The sequence below is a fragment of the Hemicordylus capensis genome, chromosome 3 (assembly GCF_027244095.1).
Source record: "Hemicordylus capensis ecotype Gifberg chromosome 3, rHemCap1.1.pri, whole genome shotgun sequence".
NCBI classification, from domain to species: domain Eukaryota; kingdom Metazoa; phylum Chordata; class Lepidosauria; order Squamata; family Cordylidae; genus Hemicordylus; species Hemicordylus capensis.
The window spans coordinates 218159885-218176962 of NC_069659.1; the positions used below are offsets into that span (position 1 = coordinate 218159885).

The 17078-nt window shown below is 44.6% G+C and overlaps 1 long non-coding RNA gene across 3 annotated transcripts; it reads left to right on the plus strand.

Moving 5' to 3' along the window:
* Positions 1-651: 651 nt before the first annotated feature.
* LOC128349289 (uncharacterized) lies at positions 652-15488 on the plus strand. 3 transcript variants are annotated; one of them, XR_008318705.1, is made up of 3 exons: positions 652-743; positions 12592-12681; positions 13799-15488. It is a non-coding gene; the product is annotated as an uncharacterized LOC128349289 (long non-coding RNA). The 3 variants fall into 3 exon arrangements; XR_008318707.1 differs by having other exon boundaries at positions 14248-15488; XR_008318706.1 differs by having other exon boundaries at positions 672-743; positions 12595-12681.
* The last annotated feature ends 1590 nt before the right edge of the window (positions 15489-17078 follow it).

Here is a 17078-nt window from a genome sequence, read left to right on the forward strand (position 1 = left end):
CTTTTTCAGCATCAGCATGAGATCACAAATTGCCAGTCTGAGAGACAAACTGGTGGCTAGAAGAATAGCAGTCACTACCATGATATTGGTAAGGTGCTGGTGGGGTCCTTAAATGAATCTCCCAGCAGTCTTTCTTCATTGCCTTACCTCCTGTGCCACCCACATCCTGGCCAATCAGCAAACTGGGAGAAGTTGGTGAAACTGGGCTAAGGGTTCTCTCTAGGATGTAATGCTAGGCTGACCCCCTGGCTCTCTAAAAACCCTTGTCACGAGGCCAGTTTTAGAGTTATTAGTCACTAGTTTTAGTTAATGTGAAAACTAAAACAAACAATTTGTTTAGTTATTGTATTACTAAAACCAAATGTGCCTCCTGAATTCAACTGGACAAACAAATATAGGCATAGGTGGAACTGGGGGGGGGGGGCAGGCAGGGCATATGTCCTAGGTGCCATGCCAATTCCTGCCACCCCCACCCCATTGCCCACCTGCCCAGCCCCAGGGCCCCTCTGCCACTTGCCTCCAGCTCCGGCCTAGGATCCGCGAGGCCTAGGATCGGAGCAGCCTGCAAACTGAAGAGCTCTTCTCTCCCCGCCTCTCAGCTGATTGGTGGGTGGGCGGGGCTTCCAGAGAGGCCTCCAAGTAGGCCTCTCTGAAGCCTGAATTCGGCAGGATCCAGCAAGCCAGGAAGGAGGCTGGCAGAGCTCCCTGCAGCAGACCAGACCATCTAGCACAGCTTTTGCAAGGTAGGCTATGAATTCCTTTTTGTGGTTACCCCCCTATATAGGGATCTGCTTGCCATAGGGCTTTGATATGGGTGGTGGGGCGAGACTGAGAAGCCTCTGAATATTTAATTTAAAACAGACTGGAAAATGTGCTGGCTTTAAAAACAGAAACTATCTAAGGCCTATAAGTGGCTTGTTTCATGTCAGAAAATTACAAAAACTTCTGGAACAAATATTCATTCTTTCATTCATTCTTTCATTCATTTATAAATGAACTTATGTTCAAGTTGTTTTGCAACCCAGAAGGTCTGAGTGAGAACTGTGAAGCATGTGTTGTGCTTTTATTTTATTTATTTTTTCTTGTGTGTGAACTGCTCTCCAATAACATGTAGGGACTTCAGGGTAAATCTGGCCAACATGTGAATGCAGCACCTCCATTCCAGAGGAGATGTGTGTTAAAGGGCTTTAAAAGCCTCGTGTGAAAAACCTCCTGGAATCAAACTTTACTGAATTTGTTCAGAATTCTGAGAAAGCAAACATAGGCTCACCCTGCATGGTTGAAAGTCTCCTTTGCTAATCTGCAGCGAGGGGGCCATTTTAATAATTAGTGTTGCTAGTATGTTCTAGGCATTAAAAGTAGCACAAATATATAGTACTCAATGTATATCACTATATACTGTGAAGTGTGCATGTGTGTATTCAGTGAAATGTATTTCCAGGCAGCATACTTATTTTGAAATATCAGACTTAAATCCTTGGGGGCCTGGGATGTGTGGAGGCCCTGGACTTTGAGGGGCTGGGGGCCCATTTTAAAATCTCATCTTGGCCCATTCCAACCTTGCTATGCCCCTGGCGGTCACTACACATCGGTTTCTGCACAACACCTGCACAGAAGAAGAAACTTCCATGTAGAAAATGTGTCTCTTGTAAATTGACCCTGAATTTTCCATCCATGACTGGGATATCTGAGAGTTAGAGTCAATAATTAAAGAACAGCACACTGCTTGTGACAGGAAGGGGCAAATTACAATTATTTCTTAGTCTGGCAGGGGCTGGTTTTGGCCCTGGCAGAACTTGGCTGTCTGCTCCTGTTGCAAACGCCTCTGTCTAGTGTGGCAAACTAATGTATCCTCCTCCCTCTTGGTGTCAAAGTAAGCACTGGTGTGGTGAATGCACATATACCCCATCATGAGCCAACAGTCATCATAAGACAAAGGCTGGCAGGAATCATTCACTGGTTTATAGACACCACCACCACCACCACCTTCTTCCCCTATTTTGTTAGTGGCTATTTGGGCAGGTGATCCTCTAGGACAAAGTCATGTTTTTAAAAAAGAATGAGATGAGACAGAGAAAATGACACTTGGAATCCTCGCATAACTCCTGACTGTTGTTCTAAGTCTTTTACAGAGATGGCTCATGTTTTCAGGTTTTGATCAACAACCATGTCTAGATGGTACAGTGTTCCTTTTAACAAGGATTTCCAGATATTGTTGACTACAAGTCCCATCATTCCTGTTTGGACAGGGGCGCAATTTCAGTGCTTGCCCTAGGCACTATTTTCCCTAGTTATGCCTCTGAATATAGGTGTGTACGAACCTAAAACATGGTTTGGTTTGAATTCGAACTGAACTGCATTCTACCAAACCAGTTTGGTCAAACCAACTGGCTGGTCTGGTCCATTCAATCTAACCAGTTCGCCAGTTCAGGTGGCAATATTTGTAAAGGGGAAAGGGGGGAGATCCACCAAAGGGTGGTGTGTGATGACACCCATGGGGGGCATGGAGGAGGATTCCTCAGATGAAGACCTAGAGCAGGAGCAGCAGGCTGAAACTCCGATCGGCTCAACAGAGCCAGAGCTGACAGGCTGGCAGGCCTCTCTGCCTCCTTCCCTCCCTCCTCCTGATGAAGCCTCCAAGGTCACTGAAGGCAAGGTGCCTGCCCCAGATCCCCAATAGTGACGGTTGGCCAGAGTACAGGCTCAGAGGGAGGAACGCAGTAGGTCAGAGAGGCTGGCCGGAAGGAACAGGTGTCTAGCTATGGCCTGGCTGTATCTCCTTGATCAAACCCAGCTACAGTGATGGGCAAGGTTCTCAGCACTCTGCCTATTTAGAGCAGCCACATCCGTAGTGACCAGCCCTACCGTGACCAACCTTGACCCGTGTGTTGTTGTCTGACTCTGTTTCGTGTGCACCCCAGATCCTGTGGACTTCCCGGTTTAGATCTCTGGCAGCGTTTGTGACTCTCCGATTGTCTGTCCTCTGGTGTTGACTACTGGCTACGTCTGACTTTCTGTTATCTGTCGGCTCTCCTTTCCCCTCTGAAAGAGTGGTTTTTGCAGCTGCTGGGCAGTCAGCCAAGGCAGGTCATTACATGGTGGGGGAGTGGTGAGAAAGATTGTCTAAAGGTTATCTAAGGTTCTTACCAGCTCTCTGCCACTTGCTGCTCCTGCCACTCACCACAGGGAGCTGGTAAGAACCTTAGACATACTTTCTTGCCACTCCCCCACCCCTGCCCTTCCATGTCGAACAAGTTTGTATTGAACCAGCCTTGGTCCAGTTTGATTGTGGACCAAACTGGCTCCAGTTCAGTTTGCAATCAAACTACTGATAGGGATGTGCATGGAACCAGTTTGGAGGTCCTTTATTGGCCTCTGAACCAGTTCAAAGAACTGGTGGTTCCGCCGGTTCAGAGCAGCGGGAGTGCCGCTTTAAGAGCGGGGGAGGGTACATTTACCCCTGCCGCCACTTTTCCTCCGCTGGCATCCTTGGTTTTGAAAGCTTATCAGGGTGGCATACCTCCCTGTTGCCCCGTTGCCCCTGTTGTACGGATATGGCCGGAAGTCACCGACGTGCCTGTGCACGCTGGCACATGCACATGTACGCAGGCGACGGGCGAGCACATGTCGGTGCGTTGGGGACTTCCGGTCATATCTGGCCAGCGGGGGCAACAGGGCGGCAGGGAGGTACGCTGCTGCCCTGATTAGCTTTCTAAACAAAGGACGCTGGTGGGGAGAAAGTGGTGGGAGGAGTAAGTGCACCCTCCCCTGCTCTTAAAGCAGCACCCCTGCTTCGGTTCCATGCACATCTCTAACCACTGAACGAGCCCAGTTTGATGCAAACCAGTTCAACATTGAATGGTTCATACACACTCCTACGAAAACAAACTGAATCAAGAAAAGAAGACTGAGAACCCAACTAACAAAGTTAAGACACTGCAGGAGAATGCCCCTAACACAAGTGGAGGCTACTCCACTAACAGAGTGCACATGCACAGGAGAGGGGTAGCAATTTCCTCTCTGCTTCCATAAGTTCCCTTTGCCTTCCAGAAAAATGTTTCTGAGGGATGCATAAGAGGGGCAATAAGCAAAAAGTGCTCCACCTCCCCCCCTGCACACACCCCTCACTCTGCTACTGAAGAAGCCTCTGGCTGCATTAAGAGCAGCTTCCCACTGTGTCCTTGCCTCATTAGCCATGATGTCAGCCACTGTTTCCATTTAGACCTGCTGGTGGTGATCCTATTTCTTGGATTTGATAATCTGGAAGAAGTCTTAATTTTTAATTTCAAATGTACAGCCTTCTTCACTGAATACTCTTCAAAAATCCAGAGCAGTTGCATGCAAACATTTTCCCCCGTCAAAATGAGCCAAATCTATTTAGTTTTACAGTCACATTTTTGGCAAATATTGTTTTGATTTGCAGTCTTATTTACATTGCCCTCACTTGTTCTCACTTTCAATTTCCTGCATTTTTCCTCAGCAAAGTTTTCATCTAGTCAATCAGAACTGTGTTGTACCTCATTCCTATTCATTGTATAATTCCTAACTGGACAGGATCAATTCAGCAATTGTCCCCTCATTTGCCCTGCTGATATATGCAAAGGAGAGCAAATGAGGGGGTAGTTTGCTAGAGTGATCAGTGATCCTGTCCAGTCAGGATTATGTGATAGTCAAATCGAATGATTATGTAGCATCTTGGTATCATCACATTCACTGCATGGCCTTAATTGAGTTGGATCACCCATTTATTGATTGCTAGGATTTATTTATTACCTTTCTGTATAAAACATCCAAGGTGAATTTCAGTGAAAGTAATTTAAAAACAAAAATACAGAATAGAGTCCATGTGACTAACCCAGGAAGGAAGACAATGAGCAAGCAGGGTAAACAATGGTAATGAAGATTCAGAGGTCAGAAGGCAAAGATGCTGAACAATATTGAGGGGGAAAATGAATATTTGCAAATCTTCACCATTTTTAGGAAAGGAATTTCTGTCCTTCCAAAACTGCTACTTCGTACTTGAAAATCAAAAAACTAGAATCTTCCACAAAATGCTAGTTTTCCTCACCTTTTCAGGGTCATTACATAAAATGTGGACTCAGACCCTTACAGTCTCCACACAGCACGAAGCTGACCAGAATTTTCTGCTCTTACCCATATTCCTAGTTAAAGGGATTTTGTCAGCACTGCTATTATAAGCAGCTGGGAAAATCCAAATCTCTCAACACTTTATTTATTGACGCTGACCTAACCATGTGGCAATGGGTGAAATTTGCAGAGAAGGCCCTTTTAGCTAAGGCACAGTCAGCAAACCATCTTCTCTTATGTATGTGGTGTGACATCAAATATCCCAATGGATCTCATCAAGCAAACTTCATGCAAATATGTGAGTAGTACTACTAACTGACCCATGTAGATTCAGCATTAAACGTACCCAATGGATGAAAAATCGTTTGAAGAATCAGTAGATGTAGTTACAAAAACCACTAAATTCTATATGACTGTTAACTAACTCTCATAATTTATGTTAATGGAGTAGTAAGATGGAATAATTGAATACACAGGAGCTACAAGCCAGGACTTTGATCGTTGGGTAACATTTCCAACATTAAGACCTCCCATTGCTTCCATTTAATTGCTAACTTTGGTCTAGCTCACACCTTGGATCTGATCCAACTCTGGCCCAAGATATTGATTTGCATCCCCATTTGCATCAGACTGCAATTTAGATGTCAGTAGCAGGTGTGTGTGTGGTGGTGGTGGTGGGTTGGGGGAGAAGATTCACAGCAAGGATCTTGGAAACATTCAAGTTTACATATACTGAATATAATTCATAAACCAGTTCAACAAGTGGCATTTAAACCCTTTCCCTCACAACACTTGCATCGCCACCCTCACAAGAAACTCACAGCCGAACAGTCTTGCACAAGCTCAGTTACTGGTGGCGGGGGGATGGAGAGAGGCACTATTTTCCTGTTACTCCTAGGAGGGGTCATGATGACTTCCTAGGAGGGAATGTGTATATGAGGGCAGGCAAAGGATCCTGGGGTCTGGTCCACTATGACCAACGATGCTATTGGACTTGTAGCCTTGGGCCAAACAGTCCAGGAACCCCCAACACACTCCTGCCCCATTTTGGCTTGCTGGCCGGGGATTAGCCCACTCATGAGAGGGCCAATCCACTGGGGAGGACCAGAGGCTCCATGAGCTTTGGGTCTCCATTAGACTGCGCCCCTATAAGTTAGGCAATCCAACTATAGGGGCCACCACTGATGTGGGGCCCCTGATATATCTATTTAAAAACAGAACTCACACTCCTTGCCTTTCCCTCTACACTCAAGCCCTATAGAATCCCAAGAAGTCCAGGCTGCTCCATGTGTCAGTTACGGCTCGAAAACCTCAAGTCGCTTCTGCGATTAAACCATGGTTTCATGCATTTGGACCACGAAATTGTGGAACCTGTGGCTCATTTACCTTCAATTTGGCATTATGTGCAAAGGAGGCCAGTGAGTCATCAGGCTGTAGCTTTAGGGCCCTTATGGCCTCATGATAAAGTTTCTTCTAGGCTAGACACAGGGACCCATAATTTAGATGATGTCCTGAATATGAGCATCATTTTGAAACTAATGACTAGGCCTGCTCTTTGCACTGGAAGATGTTATGCTGCTTCTGTTCATTAACTATGCTGCAAATATACAGCAAATGACCATCATAAAAGGATGCATTTGTGCTATATTTTAGCTATCTGTCACATTGAAAAGACATGCCAAAAAAAGATTACCAGATATTGAGCTAGATTTCAGGTCATTTTAGAATGATCATGCATAAACACTGACCTCTCAATTACCATTTTGCCCCCTCTTATGCTGTGTAATTAATAAACTCACATGGCTTCCCATCAGCCCAGTGACATATTTGGGATGAATAATTTGCCCATTTTGTAATTAAGTTATTGGCATCAGTTCTGTAAATTCAACCAAAAACATTTCCTGGGAACTTCTTCTGAGTTAGCTAGCACATAAGACTGAAAGTTGTACTTCGGGACCACTTTGGTGATTTTGAGCCACTGCTTCATTGGCAACAAAACTCCAGATCCACACTCCAGATCCAGGAACACCACTCCCACCAATTGTGTGACGAGGCAGACAGTTCAAGGAATGAGGTGAAAAGACCTTGCCACCTAGACTCTGGGTGACATGGTGCTCACACACACACGCACACACCATGAGAATCAAGAGAACATGAGCCAACACCTCCATCACAACCCAAGGACACAGCCTTTCACCCTCTGACTTAGGGGAGCCCCCTGAGGACCTGCCAGCTGTAGTAGAGGCCCCCCCAGTGCTACTGGAGCAAGAGCTTAGAAAACCAGCCAAGACCACTTTAAGCAGGAGGCTCCCTGGGAGTCTGCTCCAAGCAGCCGCTGGAGGAATACCCCTCCTAGTTGTTATACCCAGCTCTCATGTATTCCTGCTTGGAGATAGCCATGGTCCTTCACCTTTTCCTGTGTTTTGCTGTGTGCAGCTTTGAAGTCAACGGATAAAAGCTGACTCAATATATAAAATAAACGGGTTTCAGGAGGCTCTCAGCAAACTGCCCTCTGTGAGCCCCCTCTTACTTAGGTTAACCCCTAGACCAGGCATCCCCAAACTGCGGCCCTCCAGATGTTGCTGAACTACAACTTCCAGCATACCCAGCCACAAAAAATTGTGTCTAGGGATGCTGGGAGTTGTAGTTCAGCAGCATCTGGAGGGCCGCAGTTTGGGGATGCCTGCCCTAGACAGTCACTCCCCACCATACATAAAAGCTATGGGCACACAGAGGTGGTCCCCAGGATTGGCAGTGGGACCTTGTGAGGGCTCTAGACCCTTAGCCGCTGCCCAGTGATGCTGATTCGTGATAGTGGCCCTGTTGCCTCATGCCTACCTTCATGCTTACTGAGGTCCAGTAATAAGACTAGTAATAAGATCTGTTATCAAAGACAAGTCTAGTTTCTGTATCCAATATTTTATTTATTTACTCAAGATGTGTATAGCCCATTCGTAATGGAAGCTCTCAAGGCAACTTAGAATATATTGGCTAACATGATACATAAGCCCTATGTAGATAGTAGGGCTTGTGGAACCACTGCTGTTCCCCCTCCCCCACCTGGCCACTGGCCTTCTTTAATGCAAAACCCACCTAGTTCAAGCAGTCTTCGGCCCTTTCTAGGCCTATTCGCCAGCACAACAGCCATTTTGGAGGCTACTGTGCATGCACAGTTCTTGTTTTAAAGAAAGGCCAGTGGGTGGGGGGACCTCTGCAGGACCCCTCCCCCGCCACCTCAGAGAATCCCCCCAGAGGGGGTAAGTAAAAGTAAATCCCTCCAGAGTGGGTAAGTAAAATATATATATTTTTAAAAATGGCTTGACAAACCCCTGAACGGGATTGGGTTCGTTCTGGTGTTGAGCTGAACTGGCGGTGGTTCAGCTCAACCCTGAACCTTCAAACCAAATTGGTTCGATATCAAACTGGATTGGATTCAAACATGTTTGCACACCCCTATGAAAAGGATCTCTACCAACTGGGGGAATGGGCAACAAAATGGCAAATGTGTAAACAAGTGTAAAGTGATATATATTGCGGCAAAAAAAACCCTCCAACTTCACATATATACAGATGGGGTCTGAGCTGTCAGTGACTGACCAAGAGAGAGATCTTGGGAACATGGTGGATAGCTCACTGAAAGTGTCGACTGTGTATAGCTGCTGTGAAAATGTCAAATTCCATGCTAGGGATCATTAGAAAAGGGATTGAAAGTAAAAATGCTAATATTATAATGCCCTTATAAAAACCTATGGTACAGCCACAACTGGAGTACTGTTTACATTTCTGGTCATCATATCTTAAGAAAGATATTTTAGAACTTGAAAAAGTGCAGAAGAGGGCAACCAAGATGATCAGGGGCCTGGAGCACCTTCTTATGAGGCAAGGCTTCAGCATTTGGGGCTTTTTAGTTTGGAAAAGTGGCGACTACATGATAGCGGTTTATAAAACTGTGCATGGGAGAGAGAGAGAGTGGACAGAGAGAAATTTTTCTCCCTCTCTCACAACACTAGAACCAGGGTTCATCCCATGAAACTTAGGAAGTTTAAGACCAACCCACTTATTCACATAATGCCATGGGATGTAGTGATGGCCATTAGTTTGGATGGCTTTTAGGGCTTAGACAGATTCATGGAGGACACGTCTATCAGTGGCTACTAGTCTGAGGGCTATAGGTCACCTACAGACTCAGAGGCATGATGCCTATAAATATCAGTTACAGGGGAGCAACAGGAAAAGAGGGGGCATGTCCTCACCTCTTGCCTGTGACACCAGGTGGGCCACTGTATGAAATGGTGCTGGACTAGATGGGCTTTGAGCCTCATCCAGCAAGGCTGTTCTTATGTTATTGTAGTCTAGGTATTGAACCACTCATAAATTCATAAAATATCATTGACTTCAGTAAAGCCTCTAATAGTTAAGAATACAAACACCGCTATTCTTTATACTTCAAAATGGCAATTAGGCATATGCTGGGTGAACAAGTTTCTGAAACACTGGTAATTTACTCATACAGTAGCAGGAAAAGTCAGAACAAATCTGGAAGCATATTAAAAGGTTTCCTTAAATGATTGCAATTATGTTCTGCAAGAGCAATGTAAAACTCTGCTGTCCCTCCTTTTATGAGGAATAATGCTGTATCTGTAATAGTTGTGCCTATTTGAAATGGCAATACAGGTCTGAAAGAAACACAACATTCATAGACCCATTATTATGATCTTATGAGTTCATTGTCATTGCAGGAAAAAATGTTCAGGGCCAATTGCAATTATGTCTGTTTTAAAGCAGAGATTAGTAACTCCTTCTCTGCTGTCTCCAACTCAGATTCAATGTTGGAGACACCATGAGGCTATTCACACGATGGGACAAAAGTGGGCTAGCCTCTGCTAGCCCGATTTCGTCCCAATGTGGGAACCACCGGGCTCGGCTGTGAACCCGGTGGTTCCTGAGCGGGTAACCCACTCAAGTAGCCCGCCCCTTAAACTGGGTTTGTGGAGCAGGCGCTCTGCAAACCCAGTTTTTGGGATCATGAGTAGCCACGGCGCAGCTCCACACCATGGCTACTCACAAGTAGACTCCTGGCAGGAGGCTGAAAAGCAGCCTCCCGACTCAGGGGTCTCTCCAGTATGCCCTGCACGCTCACGCAGGGCATACTGGAGCTTCCGGGGGCCGTGCAGCCCCTGAACTCCCCAGCCCCTGCCGGCTCCGTCACTGAGCCGGCAGTCATGTGGGTGGCCAATCCGGCCGCCCTGCGGGGAGAGTGGGCTTAGCCCGCTCTCCCCACAAAACCGGCAAAAGTGGGTCTTACTGATTGTGAGACCCGCCTCCATGTCTGTACTGGGAGATGCTCAAAAGACTGCTGCAGCAGATTTGCAGTGGCTTCTGTGATGGCCTTCCATTCTCAGTTGGAGAGGTACCTGCCAGGTTTTTCAGTTTGGGGTGGAGGGGCAGACTCTCCTTAGCCAAACATCTTGAAGGAGAAGAGGCAGTGGCATCCTTGCCAGTGGGAGCAGTTTGGTCAGGACAATTATTTTAATGATTTAGGGCAGGTTCAGACAATGCAAAACCTGAGGTTTGTGCAACCTCCCTCATACCTGCTTCCTTTGTAGGTTGAGATTGATCACAGTGTCTGAACCTAACAATCTTGGCATATCCTAACTTACTTGCACCAAGAAACCCAAGATCTGAAACCTTAGGACCAGATCTAGGGTTTCCTGGAGCAAGTAGGTTAGGGGATTCTGAGATGAGTGGGTTAGGATATGACCAATCTCAGCATATCCTAATCTAAAAAGGAAGTAAGCACTCATGCAGAGATGGGAGGGGGAAGTATGTATGCCCAGAGCTGAGGGGGGTTGCACAACCCTTTGGTTCTGCATTAAGTCTGAACCTGCTTTTAGGATTAAATTAGGGCTGAACTGAAAAGACATAGCTCATTTCCTTTTCTTTTCCCTGACTATTGAAGCATGTTCTGTTTGCTTGTTATGAGCACATCTGCATTGTTTTAGTGTTGTTCTTCCCATTTTCATTCTTCCTCATTGCTCTTTCACAATCTTTGGTCTCATTTGCCCACACTGCAATTGAGACCTGAAACAAAAAGCATACCAATGTATTTATTTGTTTTGTTTTGTTTAACCTATTTATATCCTGCCCAAAACCTATGTCTCTGGGTGGTTTAATAGAAAACAATACAAATTAAAACAAAATTAAAAGATAAACATATTTAAATAATTTAAAATTTAACACAATGTTAAAAACTGTAACATTGAGAAAAACTGAGAGGGTAAGCAGGGAGGCAGCCCTGGGCAGCCATATCGGCCGCCCACACGACTGCCGGCTCTGTTATGGAGCTGGCAGGGGCTGGGGGGGATCAGGGACCATGTGGCCCCTGGAAGCTCCAGCACGCCCTGCGCAAGTGCACGGGGCATGCTGGAGAGACCCCCGAGCCAGGAGGCTGCTTTTAAGCCTCCCAGTTGGGGGTCTACTCGTGAGTTGTCACACTGCGCAGACCTGCACAATGGCAACACACAGTCGAAAAGCCTGGGTTAGCAGAGTGCTTGCTCTACTAACCTGGGCTTAGGGGAGGGTAGTATCTGAAGCCACCGAGAGATCCAAAAGGACCAACAGAGTTACACTCCCTCTATTAATTCCTAATTAGAGATCATCTAACAGACTGACCAAGGCAGTCGCTTGTTTCTCTGCCAATTTGCAGAGAAACAATGAAAATATTTAGAGGAACCATTATTTTTACCTGCACACATACTTCATTTTTTTCTACTTAAGTATCAAAGGGTATCAAATGGCCTAGCCAACACTGATTCAGAATTCTTGTGTTGAATAATTATTCCAATCCACACTTATTGCATCTAGACATTCTGCCTTTGTCATTGGCCGGATTTATTTATACTCAGTCAGTATGAGGGTAGTTGGTTGTTGTGAGCCTCTTTAAGCACTGTTTGATTAAAAGAAGGATTACAAATGTTAAAAATAAAAATAATGATCATCAAAAGACACAACTGTGATTTTCTTACCCTGACGCAGACCTTTTCTCAGTGTTTCTTGTGAGGATATGGCCCCCTTTACAATTTGTACAGGCAAACCTCATTATACACAGACTTTATAGCCACAGTTTTGTGTATTCTCAGGTGTCTGATTATCTGTGGATACAAAAGGCTTAATACCCATGTATCAGAGGTTCTTAGAGGGCTGAAAGTGACTACAGAGGTCATTTCTGGCCACCATTTTGTAAGGAGGAGTCATTTTCTGGCTCACTTCATTTAAAAAAAGTTTTTTTTTTCCCTTGTGATTTTTTGTGGTTTGCGGGGACATTCCTGGGCACATGTAGACTCCGTGGAGCACAGTATGGTAAATAATTTCAATTTTTCTTTTTTGTTGTTTTTTCATGATTGTATAACCTTTTTTGTCCATTCTGGAACCTAACCCTCCCCCCACCCCGCATTTCCCATAGGCATAATGCCTTGTTACTCACCATTTCATTACTCGCTGTAGCAGGCAAGGAACAGCACCCCCACAAGTCACAAGGCATGGCTGTATCTGAGAAAACAAGATCACAACAAACTGAATTTCATTAATTTCCAGGTAAGCTCTATAGACATGTCATCCCCCACTCCCACCCACCCCAAACATTTTAGGGTTTGCCACTGTCTCACTATATATGCCATATACATCACTTCAAGGCTGTGGATAAAAAACAAAAAACAAACCTTCAGACATTGCCACCACCAACTTCAGAAACCTTTCCAGCAAGATTGAGTACCCTTGTGGGAGAAATTGTATTGATCTTGAAGAGAGAGAGAGAGAAACCTGATCCCTGTAGAGCCTCAGTATGTGAGTTTTCCCTAATCTTTGAATTCCTCTCAGATAATTTGCATACTTAATGTTATGTGTGAAATTTCTACTGCTGAAACTAACTGGCTTGTCTTACAATAAATATAACCCCCCCAAGTTCACGAGACTAAATGCACCATTGGTGCCATCTATGTTCTTGTTTAGCCTTTTCAAGTTCTAAGTGCAATCACTTTTAATAGACTGAATCCAACTAAACAAAAATATATGCAAAATTTCTGGATTAAATTTGGAACACTCGTGAAAGAGTTCAGGGTTATTATGGAAGTGAAATGAATGTAAGTGCCAGAATTTGAACTAGGCTTCATTGATCATTTTGGGAACCATCCAGCTACAGGGAAGCATTTTCTAGGCCTCAGTGGGTCCATTTATTTAAGCCTACATGCATGATTCTCCTATGGAAACCAGCGGCTGACATTGCATGCAGCAAAACACCAGTGTTAGGGATCTGCCATAGCTGCTGTGCAACATGAAAGGCAACCTTGATGGTGTTGCATGATAGGGCAGCTACAGAATGACTTGCAACCATGTCTGGGCAGCTACAAAGCATGACTTTAATTGGAAGTACTACAGTAGTGTACACAATTGTCCAGAAGCTGTTGTAAGACATTGCAGAGCTGCCTTGTTGGGCAACATCATTGTGGCTGCCTTGCATGTTGTGCAACAGCTCCAGCAGCTTCCTAACACCAAGATTCTGCTGTGCAAGATGGCCAGTGAGAGTTGGCGCTTAACTTTAGCGGCTTGCCATGTGCTTCTCCACATTTGCTCACATTCACCCTACCATTCCTGTCTCCTCCCTTCCTCTCATCCCTACCCTTTCTTGTGTTATCTCTGTCATTGTTGACATTAGATGGTAATCTCTAGTTACCAGTGAATTTCTCCAAATGTGGGTGAAGGACTTAGGAAACTTGTAAAAGTCTGCCCTTAAAGAGTGGTGAATGTCTGAAGCTCCAAAAGTTAAGAACATGGAATCTTAGATGCAAAAAGGACTTGGAAGTCTTCTTGTCTGACACCTTGCTCAGTGCAAGAAAAGCACTGCTCTGCTCTCCTCTGATATCTAATCAATTGTAAATATTTGTAAATGTGTTGTGGGGAGTTGGTCAGACTGCCGTTTCTTTCTGGAATGTACACACAAATCAGCCCAGTTCCAGGCAGAGGGAAATGACTCAGCTCTGATCCATGAAGTTGTATTGTTGAGATCTTGCCCAATTCGAATTGGCTTTTCACAATCTCTGTCTCTCACAATGGCATGTCAACAACTGGCCCACATCACTAAGGTCATGACTACCTTTTCCTCAGTACTGAATGGCATGACCTGCTGTCAGGCCTCTCCATCCACTCAGGATGAGACCATGGAGGAGGAGGAAGATTGGGTGCATGACCCTGAACTACAGCCCTGTCCAGAGGATCTCAGAGACCTCCACTCAGCCCTCCTTTGAAAGGTCAGAAGACACTGCATTCCCACAGAGGAAACAGAGCCAACACAGCTTTGCTGGAACCAGCAGATGAGGTCCCTTGAAAGAGTCTGAAACCTTGCTTTGGGGGTGAGGTTATGTTCCATTAAACAAGGGCTACACTGATAAAAGCTGGCAGTCTGCTCCAGGTCCTTCCTGGAGCAACAGCTCATGTGGATCTCTCCTTGGGTCTGCTTCTCTAGCCTGTCCTCTGTTTTCCAGCCCTGACTGGTTTGACCTCAGCCTGCCAGACTCTGCTTTGCTAAACCTTCTATACCCATTGCTCACAGGCTTGACCCTGGCCTGCCTGATTGTATTTTGCCTAGCCCTCTGTACCTGCTTGCCACAGGTGAGACCATGGACTGTCTGCCTGGCTTCCACTGCGCTCTCTTGTATGACTAGTGCCACCTACTTGTCTCCTGGCAGAAGTGATCAGATGAGTGCTGGTATGGACCACAGCACTATTGAAGGATGCTACTCTAGATGCTGGGAGATTCATGTTAGAGATCCCGTTTTAGTCAGAACCTTTCTGCCATTATTCCTGCTTCTTTGTTATCTTGAAAATCATGTGCTTGAGCATAATGCAGGGTAATAGTCAGACTTCTAAGTCCTGGATATGGACTTGGAAATGAACTCTTGACTCTTAAAGAATTCTGTAACTATGGAATGATATACACAATTCCTATCTGGTAGAGAATTTTATTTGTATGTACAGTACATATGTATTTTCAAGTAGGGGTGTGCACAAATCGATTTTTTAAATTCAATTTGTTCCCAAAACAAATCACCCCTGATTTGTTTTGTATTCAAATCAACCCCCACCAAATCACCCCGATTCAATTTGTATTTTTGATTCAATTTGGATTCGGACTGATTCGGACCACTTATCAAGGTCCTAGGTGCACCAAATTTGGGTGGTGGGTAGGTACCCATGGGTGCCATCTGCCATCCAAATTTCAAGGCAGTGAGCCATTTGGTTGATTTTAATGATCTTTTATAGTTTGTACTGATTTTGAACATTTCCGCCATAGGAAACAATGGGGATTCAAAATTACCATATCCTAACCCTAAAACAGATCCCCAGCTTTCATTTTAAAAAAAGAAGCTAAGCTCTAGCCCTTCTAGAAGTGGAGTTATGGAGCAAAATGTGCAGTCATTATTTTTCAAGTGTATAATAACTTTTCCTCATAATGAATCCCTGTGAGGATTCATTGCACACCTTCATTTCTTCTGTTCATTTTGACTATCACTGGACAGTGCCAACTGTCAGCTGCCATGTGCCAGCTACCCCCCCACACACACACACACACGCACACACACACCTACCTGCAAGGCAGTGGGGTACTCGTTTTAATTTTTAGGAATATTGAAGTGTTTAGATTCTTTGGTGTCTTCATTACACACCTTCATTTCTTCTGTTCATTTTGGCCCCACTGCTTTTCAAGTGGGGGTGGGGAATTAGTGGCACCCCATGTTCCAACTACCCCGCAACCCACAAGCCACTGGGTACTCAGTGTATGTTTCAGGAATTTTTGAGGTGTTTAGACTCTTTTGGTGTGTAATGAATCCTCAAAGGGATTCATTATGAGGAAAGGTTATTAGACACCAAAGAGCCTAAACACTTGAAAAAAATCCTAGAACATAAACTGAGTAGTACCCCACTGCCTTGTGGGTGGGAGTGGGATGTAGTTGGCACATGGCAGCTGACAGTTGGCATTGTTGAAAAGACAGTCAAAATGAATAGAAGAAATGAAGGTGTTTAATGAATCTTCATAGGGATTCATTGAGGGAAAGTTATTATACACCAAAGAATCCAACAACTTGAAAAATAGTGACCACACATTTTGCTCCATAACTCCACTTCTACAAGGGCTAGAGCTTAGCCCTTTTTAAAAGAAATGAAAGCTGGGAATCTGGGGGAATTAATAGGAGGGATCCAAATCTCGAATTGATTTGAATCAAATCAAGCGTGATTTGATTTGTATCTGAATCTAACCAATGGACCACAGGGGTGATTTGTTTTATCTCCAAATCTCCCAAATCAGCTTGATTCGCATACAAATCGATTTGTACCTGAATCAATTTGCACATCCCTATTGTCAAGGTCTTCTTTTTGATTATGTTCTGAATGCCAAGTGAACGGATATTCTAATAATAGACATATTTTGAGACATGTCCCAAAGCCTAAAGGCAAGAAGTGTAGCCTGTTTGGTGGGAGTGGAGGTTGCAGGTGAAAGCTACTGTTTCTGTGATTTTGTTTTATTTTTTTAACAGGAAACCTTGTTAGGATACAATGCAAGGAGGTTGGCCAAAAAAAAAATAAAATAAAATCTGCTTGATTCCAGGTCTCCCACAATATATATGTAAATGAATAGATATAACAATAAGCTCTATTCTCAAAGTATATTAGAATAGAGTTTTTAGTGGAGAAGGATCGACATGAGAATGTTGGTCAAGCATTTGTCAGTATAGAAAGCCACACCAGTACCTTGGGCAGTCTATAAATAAAACATTATTCTACTGGCAGCAAAATGCCATGAAAGCTTTGGGAATAAGAGTCACTCAGAACCCTAGATTGCATTTAAATGCCTTTTTGACATTAACCAGCAGGCATCTGAAAATTCTCAGAACTGTTAGATGCAAGACTCTATTGTAACAACCTCCAAATCTGCCAGC